The following is a 20,029-nucleotide window of genomic DNA, read 5'->3' as shown; positions in this document are numbered from 1 at the left end:
ACCCTGTACCCGACAGGAGGCTGTAGTGAGTGTCTTCTCAACCACACCCTGTACCCGATAGGAGGCTGTAGTGAGTGTCTTCTCAACCACACCCTGTACTCGATAGGAGGCTGTAGTGAGTGTCTTCTCAACCACACCCTGTACCCGACAGGAGGCTGTAGGGAGTGCCTTAACTTTACCAACAGGCTTTGTGGAAACAGTCTTGTTGCTGGCTGATATTTCACTCCCTTCACCTTTCTTATTCTCTGTTCACTATTGGTTTTGATTGATTGATTGAAGTTTTTATTAACAGTATGCAATATAGTTACATTTCAAGCACAACTCAATACAAAAACTGTTAACTGTGGACGACACCATAAAGCATTACACTTGTTTACAATATGGTCCACCATTTTCAATTCATCAGAAAATTTAGAGACATACAAATATACACTTCTATATAACAAAAAAACAGGAAATCATCATAAAAGGAGGTAAAAAGGGGAAAAAAACATATACAGTGAGGGGAAAAGGGGGACTCAGACTTTTACGGGGGCCATTTTTGAATTGCAACCGTCCGTAGGTGCCCTTTGAGAGCGGTTTTGAAGGAGTCAAGGGATTCACATGTCTTAATGACTGTTGGTAGGGTGTTCCACATTTTGGTGGCATAGGAGCGAAATTAATTTAGTCCCTTGTTTGTGCCGAGTCTGGGTTGCACATGGTTTGTTGTACTCCCTCTGACATTAAGCCATCTGCCTAGCTGAGATTGTTATTTGATCCAAAGAGAATGGATTCAGTTTTTCCCACGTGTAAAGATAGTTTGTTATCAGCGTGCCAGGTGCAGATTCTACCGAGTTCAGAGCTGAGGGCCTTTTCATCGTCTTGTCAAAAGATTTATGGTTTGTCAGAAATTGTCCTTGAAGTTCTACGTTTTCTTTATTCTTCATTGCTGCACAGTATTTGCAGATTAGACGAATTCATTCAACATGAAAACAATATTCTCTTCCCATTCCCAGAGGGACATTGAATGTCTTTTGTCTCTTGGCATCTCTTCCCACACTCATTCTCAATACTGTTGTCTTGTCTCGTTAGCTGTGGTTGAAAAGTAGCAGTAGTGACCTGGGACTCGTCGGATAACAGACAGCTGACCATTGACATGCTGCCATAGTCATTCCTATGCTAAAGTCCCCTGATATGATTGGCTTGGGTTCACATTCAAACCAGAAAGCCTATGTGATTGGACGGTGGACGATATGAATGGATGTTTTAACTTTTGTCTGGATCTTAAAATTGCATCCAAAATGACCCTTAGGATCGACCAGTCGATCCTAAAGACCTGGTTGCCAGACCCCTGAGTAATGTAGATTCATGTAAATGTCGATCCATTGATTTATTTTTCAGTTAAACATAGTTTAACATATTTTAGCATAATGATTGCCGTGCCGTGGGAATCCACAGGCCTGTAGGGGGGAAAAATTCTTGTAGACAATGACTTGTTACCGTTTAGCAGAGCAAAATGAAGCATAATCAGGGCTTGACATTATATTATAGTCTGTATTTCTTTACTTTCAAAGGGAAAAACTACCCTACGCCACTTTATTTATTTTAAACAGCTTCTGGCCATAATCACGTCTTTCTTTGTGCTAAGAATATGAATTTAAAAACGATACGCTATTCAGCAAACAGCAAAGTATGCATGCCGATCGATGGACAATAACTGACGGACAAGTGCCTCAAAAAGTTAATGTCAAACCACAGATGTTTTATGTTTAGGCTCTACAGTGGGAGGGATGCATTGTCACGTGTTGCATCGAGGTGCATTGTACGCTTGTAGATCTTCTATTTTTGAAATGCAAAAATAATAATAATAACAATAATAATTGTTTGGAAAAATAATAATATTTGGAAATAATATAATTAGTACATTAGTACCCAAAATAGCATGAACGTGGTTAAGGAGATAATCCAATAGTAGACTGTACATTAGATTCACTGCACTGTCCGCCTCAGAGCACTGGTCTCCACCTCACTGAATGAATCATTGAAGATTACTCCTCCTATTAAAAACATGTGTTGGGAGGAATCCTTGTTATATAAGTATTTGTAATGATACTTCCCACAAGAAGAATATTCAGGAGGATCCCATGGTACTGTATATCAACCTATAAATTGTGTAAGGAGGAGATATTGTACAATGTATAATTGGAAATTGTATTATACAAGTCTGACATTGGCTCTTCAAAAAAGAAGGCAAACATTTGTTGCATACGTTGGTGAAAGGGTGGGCAAGGGGGACAGGGACAGCTGGCTGACCAGCCTCTTGTCATCCTCCAATGACCTTCTTTGTTCAGGGATCAGAGTTTGCCCAACCGAGCCCCAACCCCATGGATTTTTAAGGGATTGTCTTGGATTATAGAGTCACACAAAGACACAGGGATAGTTTTCGGCTCTTTTTTATAGATCGTCTCAGACTATAGATTCCCATGCAATGGACTGTGGGAACAGTGGGGAACAGATGTTTTATGTTTAGGCTCCATAGTGCAATGCACACACAATGTCGGGTCACGTTTAGGTGTGTGTGTGTGTGTGTGTGTGTGTGTGTGTGTGTGTGTGTGTGTGTGTGTGTGTGTGTGTGTGTGTGTGTGTGTGTGTGTGTGTGTGTGTGTGTGTGTGTGTGTGTGTGTGTGTGTGTGTGTGTGTGTGTGTGTGTGTGTGTGAGAGATGTTTCCTTCAACCAATGTCGCTTGTGTTTTTGCACACTTGAGTGTGATATTACATATACTACTAGTCCTTACCTGTTCTGATATATTTCAACTTGTGTAATATATTTGTGTGTGTTTTTTTGTAATGAATAAAAACAGCAGTATAACATGAAAGTATTCTTACAAATGCATGGTAGGGAAACGTTTTCATGGCAAGGACCGCAACATTTACACTTTTGATTACACATTTACAGTTTGACATGCACCACAGAAAGTATGGACAGTTGCACAGGTACTCCCAAATATATTTGGTAAGTCGCACAGATCCAATTGTAGGTGCATTTGCGTCCAAAATGGTGTAAATTTTGAGCTTTGGCTTGAGAGAACTCAAAGCTTTTGCAACCTGTGATGTTGTGAGCTTGTAGATTAGCTGTTTTTGCCGGAGCGCGCGCTGTAGCCACTTCACACTGCTGTGTGTATGTGTGTGTGTGTTGGGGGGGTGGGAGAGGGAGTTGGTAGAGAGGTAAGGAGAGACACAGATCGCTCTGACCACGTACGTTCAAGACAGTTGTATCTCGCGTTGTGTTTATAGCGAACTGAAGACGGTTGCATCCCCACTCAAAATTGGCACTTAGCCACGTGTACACACACACACGCACACAGATGCCACACATGCACAGTTCACAGAAAATGTGCGTTTTGCCATGTGTGTGTGCGTGTGCAGGTAGGCAGTCTGAGTGGTGGGCCATATACATGTACTGTATGTAGTCACAACGTAGACAACATCACCATATTTGGGAATGTCAATAAATGGCCAGTGCTCGCCCAGCAGTCTGCCGTCAACCAGGTGATTCTACTGTACATAACGGGTGTAAATTCCATGTTGACACTATTTTGAGCATACCTGTTTTTTTTTTTAGCCTGAGCAGTAGCTGAAACACATGTTAAGAAATGTATTGTGTAATTCACATTCACACAACACAGTGTATGAACAACTTCCCTTTGGGATGATTGCAAGTTATTGCGTGTCAGCTCTGAGCGTATGTCAGATGCACTGAGGTTTTAGTTACTTGGTAGTCAGCGTGCATGCCTCAGAGTGCTGTGCTTTCACTGAACTGTCACTTGAAAGTCACTCAGAAGTCAGAAGGCATTAAAGGCAATATCGCCTTTTGAAACAGCATTTTTTGAAGCTGCATGTAGAATGTGAGATGAGTGACTACAGTGAAGGGGGGACCAAAGTGTAGTACTCAGTTATTATATACTGTATGTCAGTGTAGGATGTTCACAATGCTTAGAATAGTTAGTGTCCGCCCTGAGATTGGGAGGTTGGGGTTCAATCCACGGCCGGGTCATACCAAAAACTATAAAAATGGGACCCAATGCTTGACACTCAGCGTAAAGGTTTGGGTTGGAGGTAATGAAGTGAAATCCCTGTAATATTTCCTCCTCCTCACAACGCATTGCAACACATTGCTATGCGCCGCTTGTCCGCTTGTTTTTGCCACATGTTGGCCTATTATGACATGCCCAGAATGGGGTCACTATGGTTGAAGTAGACCCAGAGGAAACACTGGAACAAAGAAGACAGAAGCCAGATATGTTCAGATATGGATACCATTACATTTCCCGGAAACGAATTAACACACCGGTACTGTTAGTTGCCAGCATAGGCAGTAGGAGAGGAGTTCTCACATTTTCCTGTACAGTTTGAGGTATTCTCATTCTTGGCGGACTGATTGAGCAGAGTACTACTCACGTGAGATATGACAGTAGGCACGCAGACTATTGGCATTTGGTGATGAGCACTAGCGTATGTATGGGAGGCCCCGTGCGCGATGCACTGCACACGGGGGGAGCAGCAGGGGGCCTCACTCGCCCAAAGCTATGGCCAAACTCTAACTAGCCTGGAACTCACCTATGCTTTTTATGGCATAGGCAGCTCCCGGCAGGATCCGCCGGGAGAAACTATGCGCAGCTGCGCGACATGAGACTAATTACTTAGAGCGACAGAGAGAGAGAGAGGAGCGTGTGTGTGTACAGTATGTCAATTTTACAAAGGTGCAGACGATCAGAAATCAGCAGAGAGTGAGCAATGTTTGCACTACTCTATGCCGAATTGAAGTGGACTCAGACCCAGACTTTTTTTTTTATCCCTGGAAATAAAAACGTCTGGGTTTCCGAGGCTAAACTCTAACTCTGCAATAGATCCTGGCTGCCACCCATTTTTCATTTGAGATCAGCCCGGGGAGTGACCTCATCGCTGTCAGGCGTTGCCGTTGTCTCTGGGAGGTCCATGTGCTTCAATGTTTACATCTGTTCTGTTGCTCCCAGTCGAGACTCGGGAGCATGGATTCACGGGCAGAGCAATGTGGAATCAATGGGATATTTTCCAAATCGCAGAGGGGGGGATATTAAAGGAGAGTTTCACCCAACTCGTTTTCTTACCGTAATATGATGATGATAATCCATTGATCACTGGAAAATGAACGAGAAAAAAACCCCTCCATTCTGAGCGTTCCTCAGTGTTTTACCCGCACGGCCGGTCAAGCGCTAGATCTCTAAACTCTAAACTCTTCAATCGCGCAAAAGATATATATTTTTCTTTCCATCTGTTGTTGTTGTAGGGAATAACTCCACAGAGTGTTGTGGCTCTATCTATCGCGTCTATACGCTCCACGTCGGTTGACCAGTTTGGGCGCAGCGCCCTGTACATTTTAATTTTTTCCGCCACTAACATACATACATTATCATCAGAATTCATTAAAAAAACTGGTTGTGAAGGAACTGGTTGGAATAACGTGTTCCTTCCACGCGCTACGTCCAACCAGGGAAACTCCCCCCTGTCAGGTGTAAAGGAGCAACTTGGACACTCAGGCATGAAGGAAGCATGAGTTCAAGCCTGTTGCTCTCCCCTTGTCCCCCATATATGGGGACTAGGTTGGTGGAGGGTGTGTAGAGCCCAGGATCACATTAGATGATTGACACAGGGGTGAAAAATGGGTTACAAAATCGTGGGATAAAAAATATATTTAGAAAAAATAAAACGGGTTGTGCGGAACTCTCCTTTAAAGGACCACTTCACCACTTTTCAACCTATCTTCATATAATAGGTCCTCACTAATAATCATGATAAAATGACACGATTTTTTTCTACTCAGTCTGTGTCTCATAGGAGGGCTGTGGGCAGTTTAGAAACCGTCTTCCAGTGACATCATCATTAGACATAATTTTTTAAACAAGATTCTTTTACAAAAATGTTTAGATGTTCATTATTGTGAGAACGATGGCTTCCATTTTCGCATTGCAACTTTTCAGGACTAGAAAGCCTGCAGTTTGTATTAGCTTGTATTCCCCATCGATGATGTCACTGGAAGACGGTTTCTGAACTGCCCACAGACCTCCTATGAGACACAGACCGAGTAGAAAACAATTGCGCCATTTTATCATGATTATTAGTGAGGACCTATTATATGAAGATAGGTTGAAAAGTGGTGAAGTGGTCCTTTAAGCAACGTAGAAGATGGTAAGTGGCCCCACACTTATATATTGCATAATATGCAATATATTATATTGCATCCATGATCCATCCATCTGCAGGCTGACAGACGACTGTAACTTCTTCCATTGTTTCTGCTGAGGAAACGGCAATGAAAGCCACCATTTACAGGCAAAATAATAATGTGATATGATCATCGTTCATTATCACAGGGATGCTAACAGCTGGGGATATTAGGGACTTTAAGCAACTCCGGTTTTCAGGACAGCTCCGCTAGGCGGAAGTACGGCGGCTATGACGGCGTAGCTGTCAAAATCGTTAAGCAAGCAGCCGTCGGCGACATTGCTTCCCATGGTGACGCGTCTATGCAGCGTGTGTCAAACATAAACACTTTTTTAAAAACACCCTGTCGCGCGTCAGCTAACTTGCTGAATTCTTATGCACTGGACATGATCAGCAGTGGAAAAAGGAAGGTGATGATCAGCATGCAGTGGAAAGAGGAAGGTGCTGGAGCAATCTGTATTATTCTAAAACCCTTTTAATAAACAAGCCATAAGATCAGTAAACTGCAGTTGATATTGGCTCGGTTTCTTCATGGCTGTTTTATTTCCTTCTCATGTAATACTGTATATGCAGCAGTGCTTTTTGAGGGGTGCTAGCCTCTCCAACGTCTGGTTTAAGAAATTACGTCATATGGCAGCCAATTCTATGGCCTTTTAATGGTTGAAAAATCATCATATGGAAACCAAGTCTATGGACTTTAACAGTTTCCGTGCCGGGAATGGATTACTCCAGGTTAATGTCGCTGCCGTATCGGACATACCCGCCTTTTGTTTTATGTGTTTAATCCGCCGTAATGTAATGAATCAAAAGAAAATCCGTCTTCGTCGCGGAGTATGAGACTGGATGCCTTCGCTGTGATGACGAAACCGGAAATCGTCACATGCTGTGGGCTGCTAGGGCTTCTGGGAAATTGAGGCCAATGGAAATGCATTGGGTGCAACGCCTCATTGAAACCAATCTTGTGTGCGTCTTCCGGGTGCACCAAGATGGTGGATGCTACACACAGATCATAACAAACCACGGGAGCTTTTTTTGATGGATTTTCGCGGATTAAAAGCCCAAATAATTCAGCGTATGCTCTAAAGGTAATACAACAATCTCGGCAGTGAAGGGGGGTTGATTAAAATGCGGGTTAATCGTAAAAAACAGTCAAACTGTTAATGTTTGGAGAAAATAAAAAGAACTGTTGTGGCATCAGCAGTTGTAGCAGCCAGGTCTATGGACTTTTAATGTTTGCTTTCAACAATGCCATCATGTGCCAGCCACAGTGGGTGCCTCTCACTTCACAAAGTTCACACGGGTGGGATTTTTAAACTGAACTTTAAAAAAATACCCAATTATCATAAATATCTTATAAAGCCACAGGACACCATAGAAGAAAGATGATGAAATGTAAACCCAATGCATATAAGTAACTGTTTCATCATTTTCCATAAGTCAAATGTATTAATTTTCTAAAATACATTGGTATTGCTGAATATTGATTTCCTTCATGTCAGAGCAACCTCACACAATCACCTACCTAGCATTGGAGTCAGCACTTCACAAGCTTGATAATTGCATTCATCACTGAACACAGATGAGTCCAATCACTGATGTTTTTGCTGGTTGTTGCATGTTTGCAAACCAGAAGTAGGAAGTGAATTCCCCCGAGAATAGCTCGCTACAGCTCACAGTGGCTTTCCCAGAAATACTGTTGATTAATGTGCATATGATCTTTCATGTGGAGTGGTCGGGTGGATGTCCTCAGGTCAATTGGTAACCTTTGTTGGTAGAAAAAGATACATCACAGACTGGATTGTATGCATTATCCTTTGTTCCCAATGGAGTCATGACACAGAAGATTGATATTTCGGCCTAAGCATTAGAGATGCCGTCTGTGAACCGTTTGAACCGCAGTGGTTTAGTTACGATTTCAGTGCTTTACTTTGTTTTTTCACAAAATCTCAGTCTTGAAGCATCTGTGAGGAAAATAATAAATTATGCAAAAGTCCACTGGACTTGCAATACTATGCAATACTGTAAAATCAGCAGTGATCACAATTTTCTCTACAATATCACCAACCATAATGAGCGGTGATCTATTTAACCAAGGTCCCCCAGAGGTCTATACTTGGTCCGCTCTTTTTGCCCCTCCAAATCTCTGTTGAAAATGGCTAATATAAGCTCAAAATGCATCGCAATGCAACACGTGAGCTTGTAGAACTGCTATTTTCGACCGATCTTTGCCAAATGTTCGCCTATTGATGACATACCCAAAACAGGGACGCTTGGGTTCACGTGGCTACTGTAATGTGGACACTGCTAAAGTGATGGGGACTAACGTCTAGACTGGCAATATAACCAACAGATTTCAACATGAAGCATGTTGAAATTTCATTCACATCTGTTCATAATATATTCATTTTAACATTCTGAACGTTTTCGCAACTCGACACATATCAGTTCCCTGGGTTTGTCTCGACCCCTGAACCTTGGTTATGATGTAACTTCCTTTACTGTTTGTTATTTTCCATGATGCCATTTCCTGTTTCTGTATTATCTCTTTGACCACAGGAAGTAGAGTTAGATTTGTTTGGCTCCCCGGGGCATTCTTAAAGTTAGATCCCTGCTCTCCTGATGCTGTAGCTGCAGTGCTTTTAGTCTCTCTCTCTCTACCTCTCGTCTAATGTGTCATGTGTCTTGCCATGATAGACATCATGTCAAAAATAGACATAATCATTTGTATTGCCAGCAGCTGTCTCTGCAATACGTTCTCCAGCTTTAGTGGATTCTTTCAGTAAACACTTACAGCTCAGCTTCAGCTCATCTTTTATTACATTTCACAAAACACTTCTACACGGCCAGTTGTGTCTGTCCAAAAGATGGTTTTCAGTGGCCTACAGTACCTTTTGTTGTCTGTTAATGGAAATTTAGGCCGTAAGGCTAAACCTCTATTGACAATGACATTAATTGACATGTACCAGACCTGAGTTAATTCACTAGCTTCCTCATTCTGACTGGAGTACAAGAGCTTGCGAGGTTGCGAGGTTCATGCCTACCCAGTTTGTTTTGTTGCAACAGTCTAGACCAATTTTCTAAAAAGTTAACTTAGTCCCTTAAAGTAAACTTTTTTTCCACACCCCTGGGAAGAAGAAAAGCTGTTCTGATGCTGCCGACTAGCAGACTGGTATTGCATAGTTACTACAATAGACAGGCATGCCTTTCGTCCTGGTCTATTTTCCCTTGTTTGGCCCCAGGGGTTAGACATCCATCCAATTAACTGGGTCCCAATGATCCTGTGCCAGGCAGGCAGAGTCTCCCCTACCGGAGTGCCACAGACAGGGAGCCAAACAAATTAGTCACAACCCCAGAGTACAAGGCAGGGGTCATTTCCTGTTGGACAAAGGGGAGGTGGAGATGGCGTACTGGGTCTCCACACGGGCACGCAAGTGAAAGGTTTCTCTCACGTGACGTGCATCCACACTGACGTGCATCCACACGCTTGAATTATGTGTAGCTTTTACACTTTAAAATAATAATAATCCTAAAGGTGACACCAAATCCTATCTGTTACACAATAACAGCCTTTAATTGTATCTATCGTGTAAATGATTCCATCAAAAATGTTTCTCACTTATTTGATCTGAATCAGTAGCTTCGTGATGCCACCATCTCCACCCTACCAAGTCTGTTACCATAGCAACATAAAAATGAAGGGTATTTAAAAGTAGAAGGACTGAAATTAAAGACGTGCGTGCTGCCTCTAGCTAGGTCGCCAATCAGTCTGACAAGACATCAAACACTTATTGTCTGCCTCGGTACGTCGTCAGGTTTGTTGTTGAATCAAAAGTAGCATTTTATTCCCTCCCATTACAAAAAGGTGGGGGAAAGGAATCACAGACAGAGTCAGATTCTAGAAGACTAGGCTTTTGTCCAAGTATTACAAAACAAAATATTTCCCTCATTTTGGGTCACTCACTAGTAAGCTACCTGGCTGGCTGCCAATGCCTGTCTCAATTTCTTACCCCAATTCCAACTGCCAGGGTATTGTTAGGAAGTTTGCTGAGGGGGTGCAGATTTGGCCTCCTCTTTATTATGAAAACCTGCAACAGGCTTTTATCTAGTTTAAGCTGCATGGGGTTCACTCTCTTTGGTCCACATTTTGTTTTAAATCACAAAATGGCTATCCTTTTTTGTCAGGGCTGGTATGGTAGACTTCAAACGCCATTACAGTTTTCAGAGAGGTCTTCGGGTGTTTGTGGTCAAATTTGTCGGAAACAGGCACCTTGATTCTATTATGATACGTATAGTTATTCAAAACACCTTGTAGCATGTGTTCCATATTATCATACATGTAACAATCTCTGAGTGATTTTGTGTAGAGGGAGAATGATAGAGCACGGACGGACCTTGGTCGACGAACTAACTATAGGCTATAGGGTTTAAAGTGGAGCTCCAAACCAGATGCTAAATGTGCAACATTTCACTAGTAAGTACATTGACTGTACAGGTACAAGAAGGAGAAACAAAAAATGACAAGAAGAAGAAGATGCTTCTGTTTGGGCCTGCAGGAATGCAGTCCTGGTCAAGTACCCAATGTATGGGGCGCCCGCTGGCCAAGTGGTCCAGGCACATGCCACATAAAGGCTTTGGCCTGACGCTGGCCAAGTGGTCCAGGCACATGCCACAGCGTGCAGTGTGTTCGAGTCCCGTTCATGACAACCTTTGCTGCATATCTCTCCCTTTCTCTCTCTCTTCTTTCCTGTCCATCTTCACTTGAGATACTATCAATAAAGGCAGAAAAGCCAAAAACAAATCTTAAAAAAAGAAAGCACCCAATGTATACCTCAAATTTATTTTAAAATGACGGTGTTGTACAAGCTCACACAGCTCGTATTTTGAATGCATGACATCAAGGGAAAAACTCAACTCAATCATAGAGAGATGAGTGATTGTGCTCTCTCCTCTTGTGGTCTGTGGCACCAACCTGCATGTCTACAGCATTTCATGGTCCCTTAGCAGCGGGTTCTGGGTTTATCATCCTGATCTGTGTGTGTGTGTGTGTGTGTGTGTGTGTGTGTGTGTGTGTGTGTGTGTGTGTGTGTGTGTGTGTGTGTGTGTGTGTGTGTGTGTGTGTGTGTGTGTGTGTGTGTGTGTGTGTGTGTGTGTGTGTGTGTGAACAGAGTGAGAGAAAAAAGAAAGTCATCATCTCTTACAGCTTCTAGCAGAGCAGGACTCAGTGGTGGAAGGTTATGTGGGAAAGAGTTCTGCTGTCCCCTAACCTCGGCTGGTGCGCGCACACACACACACACACACACACACACACACACACTGGCTAGTGTGCCAACATTGGACTGCAACCAGGAGTCTTTTTGGGGGGGTTGGGGGGACTCCCCAAGTGGGTTTCTCCCCCAGAAACATTTTAACAGAGTAGATGTATAATTTCCTGTGTTCTGGTGAATATTCTGAGTTTGATACCTTTATCAGGCTTGATTTACTAGCATTGGGAAGTGATGGATACAGTTTCTGCCACTAAAAGGCAAAAACTCGGCATAATTGATTTGACGACTGAAGCCTAATGTTTTAGGCCTAATGTTTTAGGTGTTGGCACTACTTTGAAGAGTGTGTATTTCTTCAGCGGCGTAACTAGATGTCAGTGGGCCCCGACGCAGGCTGATCAGCGAGTGCCCCCGACAGCACCCCCCCCCCCCCCCCCCGCGATCGCCAGAGTTAAATCGCAATATTCTAAAAGGCCTTGGCCATAGTTTCCTCTAGAAGTTTACTAGTTTAAACTTATTGACCCCATAAACCAAGAAAGGAGGGGGAGTAAGTCAAACATAATTAATCTGTCCCATTACTTCCAACCAGATCAACACCAGACCGAACTGCTGGAAAAGGGACTTTCATTTGTTCCAACTCTGGACATCTACAAACAACAAACCAACAGGTTAAAGAAAGACCTTTCCCAGTATCACCGCAGACTGAAACTAGCCACACACTTTGGAAGGGACCAGGGAAGAGATATACAACCGTTTCGACCAGGTTCAAACTGGGAACCTGCAGAGACGATGCTCCCTACCAGCCTTAAACAACTAATCGAGAAGGACATGAATACGGTAAAATGCATACCAGGATACATTAAGGAAAAAGATAATCTCACAATAGAACAAACCAGGGCACTTAGGGAACTAATCAACAACAAACAAATCGTAATCAAGCCAGCAGAAAAGGCTCCTGCATAGTAATTATGGACAGACACCAATACCTGTTAGAAGGTGAGAGACAGCTCAACAATCAGGATCATTATAGGCAATTAGACCAACCAATTTACATAGAGACAGCCGTAAATGCCAAAGCCATCGTAAACAAACTGAGGGGAAAAAGCACATAAATGCCAAACAACATCAATATTTAATAGGACAGGACAGCCCACGAGCTAGGATATTTTATCTTTTACCAAAAATACACAAAAAACCGGATTCATGGACAATACCATATGAAATTCCACCTGGGAGACCAATTGTGTCGGACTGTGGCAGTGAGACTTATCAGACAGCAGAGTTTATTGAATACTTCCTAAACCCACTGTCGATAAAACACCCCAGTTTTATAAAAGACACTTACGATTTAGTGGACAAAATTAAAGCTATTATAGTAGGAAGGGAGGCCTTTCTATTTTCGATAGATATAGACAGCCTCTACACAAACATTGAGACAGAAGCAGGCCTACTAGCAGTTAAAGAAGTCTTTAGTAAATACCCAGACACAAATCGACCAGAGGAGGAATTACTTCAATTACTAGACTTAAATCTAACCCAGAATGATTTGAAGTTTTATTTACAAATCAAAGGGACGGCCATGGGAAAGCGATTTGCACCATCTTATGCAAACATTTACATGAGCATATGGGAGCAGACAGCACTAGAAAAATGCAGACTTAAACCAACACATTATTATAGGTTTCTGGATGATATATTTGGAATATGGGAACATAGCAAGGAAGAATTCCAGGAATTTATTGATGTTCTAAATAGCCATCATAGATCCATAACGATAAAATTTGTGACACACACTGAAAGGATTGACTTTCTTGATGTAACAATCTTCAAGGGCCCAAACTTTAACACAAATGGGAAACTAGACTTAAAAGTATTCTTTAAAGAAACAGACACCCACGCCCTATTACACAAAACGTCATTCCACCCGACACACTCCTACACAGGGATAGTCAAATCACAACTACTAAGATTCCATAGGATTTGCACGCAAAGAAGTGATTTCAAAATAGCTTGTAAAACACTATTTAAGGCCCTCAGACTAAGAGGATACACTAGGACATTCCTCCGGAAAGCTCAAAGTACCTTCTTAGAAATAAGAGTGCAGGATCCAGGTCACAAATTGGCCCTGATAACCAGTTATTCAACACAGAGCACACTAGCCAACAACAGAATAAAAAGGAATTTTGAGAACCAAACGGATGATCTTCTAAAAGATTATAAAATTATATCGGCCTACAGAAAAAACAAAAACCTTAAAGATTATCTAGTACACAGCAAGCTAAAAGAAATCAACACACCAGCACGCCAGGGACCAGAATACTTCAAACCCAAACAATTAGTCAAAAATAGAACTACAAAACGCGTGTTAGAGATTAAACAACAAATAACAACCAGAACCAGCAACTGCATTTACTTAATCACATGTGAAAAATGTGGTTTACAATATGTCGGAGAAACAGGTAAAACAATAGGTACAAGGCTGGGACAACACAGATACAATATTAACAATGGAAAAAAGACAACCACAAGGTTTGTGCAACATTTCATGGCTCACGGCATTGAAGCTCTAAAATGCGCTGGACTTCAACACAATCCCAACTGGACAGTAGGACAAAGACGTTTTAATGAAAAACAGTGGATTAAGAACCTCAACACGGATTTTCCTGGAGGCTTAAACATGCCTAAAATCAGATCTTGAACACAACAAAAACTTAAACTCAGGATTAAACTGGAGAAATCTAAAAATGATTGGATCAGACTTCCTTCGGATACATGGCGAATGCATTTATTCCTTGCATTGTGCCTACACATGTTGCGACTTGCGGTCGCAACATGCCGCAACATGTGTAGGCACAGTGCACTGAAGTTTTTTCATTCCCCCCGCGATCGCCAGTGAAAATAACTAAAACAGACTCTTTTTGGCTTATAAACAGCGCAGCGGCTGAGCGGGGCAATGTACAGCAGCATGTAAAAACAAGTCCAAACTGTGTGTGGGTTTATAAACACCGGGGCACTGTACAGTTGTAGTTGTGATTTGTGCACCTACCTGGCTGTCGGGACTCGAGACGTGTGCGTGCGTGCGTGCGTGCGTGCGTGCGTGCGTGCTTTCTGCCCAAAAGCTTATCAATGGCTGAGTCTCTGTAGACAGTTACTATGGTAACCGCTGTAAAGGTCTTAAGAGCCAGCAAAGTGGTCATGTGTGAGAGGAGAGGAGACCTGAGGAGAGGGTGGAAATCACACCTGTGTGAAGTGAGGGGCGCTAATATATTAAAGTCTAACTCATGTTGATTAGGTGATGTAATGGTTATGTAAAACAAATGGTGCCAACACAAACATTAAATGCCATTAACAATAAAGAGACAATATGACGTAAACGACACATTATGACGTACATTTTCCCTTTATTGTCAATGCGTTTACTAAACAAACTTTGAATTAAAGACAAACATTAAACATGTGTATAGGAGGGGCTAGCGCCCCTCAAAAACAAAGATGTATTACTGTAACAGGTAGGCAGAAACAAAGCGATATGATCGGTAGACAGTAGACACTAGGGAAGGTAGGATCAAAGGATCAGAAAAAGACGATTGATGTAAAGGAGAGAGAGGAACGCAAGTGAGTTCCATTGTGTGTGTGTGTGTGTGTGTGTGTGTGTGTGTGTGTGTGTGTGTGTGTGTGTGTGTGTGTGTGTGTGTGTGTGTGTGTGTGTGTGTGTGTGTGTGTGTGTGTGTGTGTGTGTGTGTGTGTGTGTGTGTGTGCGCACGAAAAGCGAACGTGGAAGAAGAGAGTCAAGGAGAAGGGAGAGAAAATAGAGGGATGTAGAAGTGCAGACAGGAATCAGAGGGAAGCTAATTGAGCTAGCATAGCTACACAGTGATCGTATCTCATCACCCGTATACCATCATTATGTGCATTCTCTATATGTTGTTATTTTTGCTAAATATTAATTATTCCAAAAATGTATTAAAGGAATTTCATTCTCCCTTTCTTCTCCCACCTTCCCATGTCTTTCTAAGCAGTTCACTTTCTTTGATCCTACCTTGCCTCTCTCTACCATTGTACATTTTCATATCAGCATGTGCATTCTGGTTAATAGCTAAAACACAATTACCATCCCTATGATCTTATACAAATGGCTACTATAGGAGCTGTAATACAACATTATGTTCTGTTTGGGTTTTATTTATTTTTTCCCATTTAGAACAAAGCTAGAAAATGTCTGCAGCTGTAATATCTGTGACTGTGACTACCGGTGGGTGTGTATGAACATAAAGAGGTTAAGGTATGTCATTTCAATCTGCATTTCAGCCAGGCTTGATCTGAATCTAAATGGATTGGCTCAGCATTTATATTTGTAAAGAGATGATTTGAATCAGAATCACTACGTGGTGTGTGTGTGTGTGTGTGTGTGTGTGTGTGTGTGTGTGTGTGTGTGTGTGTGGGTGTGTGTGTGTGTGTGTGTGTGTGGGTGTGGGTGTGGGTGTGGGTGTGGGTGGGTGGGTGTGCTGCGTGCGTGCAGACTGGAGGTGCAGCGTATCACAGCAGATGACAGCAGAGTGGGTCAGTGATGAAGACCATGGTATCTGTGGAATGTGTGGAGCCAGACTGTGGAATTAAAGTGGACAGTAGAGCAGGTTCATTGGTCAGGGTCATGATTGTGTAGCCTGATCATGGCCACAGGAAATGTCATCACTGAAAGTGTCATTGGCTGTTTTTCCACCTTAAAAATAGCTTCATGTCACTGTGCCCATGAAAACATAGTGCATGATGTGCTAGATTGGTGACTCTCCACAAGAAGATCTTTGTGGACTATTTTGAGCTGCTGACTCCTTCTTTAGGAATCGTGGGCCAGCACTGCAGTAAAAGCCTTAACCACTTAATCACTATACGTTGCTGTGTAACAAATAGCGAAAATAGCTGATCAAAATGCAATGGACCATGTTGTGAGTTCGTAGAGCTGTTTTCTTTTTTTAAACGTTGTCTTACTGATGATCGTATCGTACCTCTAGTAATGACCGTAAAGCGTTGAGTGTACAAACCCTGTACACTCAAGACACACTCCATATATGGCCAGTACAGAATGATCTGACCCCCATTCCAAAGCGCCAGAGCCGCCCAGCAGTCTGCTGTCAGCCAGGCGGATGCGAATGGCGAGGTCGCTTCTCGCCCTCAGGCGTTTTACTGGTGTTATGTCCCTCGTTTGCTGTTCACATCAGCACATCTTGTGCACCCGTTTTAGATTTTAAATTCACTTGTTTGTTATCAACAGCCTGTGTAGTATTTTGAGCATGAGCCAGTAATAACATACGTCTGCTAACTTCAAATGCCCTTTAGGGAATGTCTTTCCATATCATATCATTCAATTCCAGTTTCCATGTTAACATTTACTCTTATCAGACCACATTGTAAACATTTCTTAGTATCAAGCAAGCGCTCTTATTTTCCCCCTTACCTTATTATCTGCTTACTGTTCAGCACTGATTATATGTTAAGCAGTGTTTGGGTTGTTTCAGTCACTTCAGCGACTGAACAAACAGTGTTGGATGGAAGTTAACATAGAAAATAAAACCACTCTCATTCATCCATACAGTCTGCTTGCTCCCCTGGTCTGACATTGTATCCCGTCCTGTGGTCAATGTTTTTAGAGCCAAACTGACTATTAACCACAACTGACACAAATTATATACCGTACTTACTTTCAAAAAATCTATCAAAGGTTATTTATTTTTCTTTGTTTTCGTATATGGGAAATGTTAAAAAGAAAAAAAGTTCAAAACATTGATACTCGGTGTTGTAATATTCTAAGTACTGGACCCTCGTCTGGTTCTGACAGACCGGTCTTGTGTGTGTAGTCTGGGTGGCGTGTGACGACCCGGTTGAATCATTCCTTGGTCCGGTGGCGGACAGACGGACGGGCCCGGGAGAACAATAACATGACACCAGACAGTATCACGCAAAGACGTTCACAAAGTTTATTACATACATACAGAACATATATAGCTTTTGGATGTCCTAATGACGTCACTAACTAGACATCACAATCTAGCTGCCTGCAGCACGCTGACCTTGCTGTCTAGATGTCTCCACTCCAGGAGCTAACTATAAAGTATGTTACAGTTCAGGCAATACACAATACATATCAAGTACATTGTATATTCACGTACGAGTACATTGTACAAGTACACAGCATAGGCACTCAGATCATATCATACTACACTCGGTGTTATAGCTCTCTCCAAAATCACAAAAGCACAGCAGCAACAAGAGAACAAAAATAAACATGTAAAAGAAACATTTCCTATGGCAGCATTGTATTCAAAGAACAGTGAGTTTGCTTGGAGTTGCTCACTTCCTGAAGCATTTGCCGACCACAGGCCGAGCAAGGCCAGCAGAGCACAACAACGAGACTGAATGCATGTACTGTAATTTGGGTGTCGCCTAAGACACAAACTTACAAAAGTACATTATGAATGAACATATTAAACTTACAAGCTCACAACTTGTCGCATTGCACACATTATAGCAGATTATTCTAAAGCAGTTTTTCTGAAAGTGGGACCTTCAGAGTTCCTTGATGGGGTTCCAAATGGACCCTTAGAGGTCTGAAACTCTTCAGAGTTATGGGTGTCCTCAAATATAACAGTTTGAGAACCACTAGGGCTCTGACAGTGGTTGAGTGTTATAGCATTGAGAGAGAGGCGCATATTCAGGAATTGGAAATGAAGCAGCTGAAGACTTGTTTGTATAGAGCAGATCAATGTAAAATGCTGCTTGATTGCACTCGCCAATTGCTTCTCTTTCAGTTCACCCGTGTGCGTGCGTGCGTGCGTGCGTGCGTGCGCGTGTGTGTGTGTGTGTGTGTGCGTGTGTGTGTGTGTGTGTGTGTGTGTGTGTGTGTGTGTGTTGTTTTCCTCAGAAAGTTCTGTCACTTAGCAAGAACAAGAGCTGTGTTCTAAAGCAGTGATAAAATGAACGCCAAGGAAGAAGTGTAGCTCACTTTCAGGCCTGAGGCTATCTCACAGTAGCTTGGCGCAGCTTGCCCCTAAGCCTATAATACATATGCATATGCGCAGCGCAGTGGTGTATTAGTATCGCAACGCGAAGCTAATCTCACACACAGTACACCCAGATATACACGACAAGGCGCGGCAGGATCGAGTCTCTTCCTGGTTTTTAGACAGCTGGTGGATGCAAATGAAGCTCCACCCACGCGGCAAAATGCCACGTGGTCAAAGCGTTTCCGGTTTTCTGGCCGACGCAGAATTCTGCCGCGTGGGTGGAGCTTCATTTCCATCCACCAGCTGTCTAGAAACCAGTTAGAGACTCCTGCCACGAGCGGCTTTTTGTCGTGCCTTGTGGCGTATATTTGCAGGTGTACTGACAGGAACGGATACATCATCTGTCTCCACAGGTCATCTGTTGATTGCAATGCAGTGCACCTTTGGACTTTATTTGAGTTTCGCCTCTCTCCCTGCACAATACCTTGAATTTCGTTTCTTGATTAAGAAAGTGATTAAGAACTAGACCTGGCTTTCAGTTGGGCACCTGCTGACATTGGTAGTGTAGCAGTAGGAAAATGATGATATGATGGTGGCAAGCGTCTTATCAGAGACTTGTGGGATACCAGATCGGCCATTCCAGTGCATACTTATGTTCAGTGGTGGAAAGTAACTAGGTACATTTACTGAAGTACGATTTTGAGTTATTTGTACTTTACTTGAGTATTTCCAATTTCCAGTACTTTTACTTCTACTCCACTACATCTCAGAGGCAAATATTGTACTTTTACTCCATTTATGTGACAACTTTAGTTACATTGTAAATTTTGATTATTATTACAAAACATACAGTAACAACTTCAGCCCTATACTGTACATACAGCTAATCTGCAAGCTCACAATGCGTTTGCTCAAGCAGAGTGACAATAGATGTACGATACACTCACATAAATGACAAAGTAAAGCATCAACGTGTTGATTCTTTCTCATCCTGTCTCTGTCCTCCTCCCCTGCAGCTGTAAGCTGAGTCCTGTCTCTGTCCTCCTCCCCTGCAGCTGTAAACTGAGTCCTGTCTCTGTCCTCCTCCCCTGCAGCTGTAAGCTGAGTGTTCTCTGTCCTCCTCCCCTGCAGCTGTAAGCTGAGTGTTCTCTGTCCTCCTCCCCTGCAGCTGTAAGCTGAGTGTTCTCTGTCCTCCTCCCCTGAAGCTGTGAGCTGAGTGTTCTCTGTCCTCCTCCCCTGCAGCTGTAAGCTGAGTGTTCTCTGTCCTCCTCCCCTGCAGCTGTAAGCCGAGTCCTTTCTCTGTCCTCCTCCCCTGCAGCTTTGAGCTGAGTGTTCTCTGTCCTCCTCCCCTGCAGCTGTAAGCTGAGTCCTGTCTCTGTCCTCCTCCCCTGCAGCTGTGAGCTGAGTGTTCTCTGTCCTCCTCCCCTGCAGCTGTAAGCTGAGTCCTGTCTCTGTCCTCCTCCCCTGCAGCTTTGAGCTGAGTGTTCTCTGTCCTCCTCCCCTGCAGCTGTAAGCTGAGTGTTCTCTGTC

The 20,029-nt window shown here is 42.8% G+C and overlaps 1 protein-coding gene across 5 annotated transcripts in view; it reads left to right on the top strand.

Moving 5' to 3' along the window:
• Positions 1-20,029, top strand: part of ncalda (neurocalcin delta a) — a 78,186-nt gene that overhangs the window by 38,019 nt on the left and 20,138 nt on the right. The window lies entirely within an intron of this gene.

This window comes from Protomyctophum parallelum (genome assembly GCF_964188405.1).
Source record: "Protomyctophum parallelum genome assembly, chromosome: 3".
Lineage (NCBI taxonomy): Eukaryota > Metazoa > Chordata > Actinopteri > Myctophiformes > Myctophidae > Protomyctophum > Protomyctophum parallelum.
This window is presented reverse-complemented; position numbering and strand designations above follow the sequence as displayed.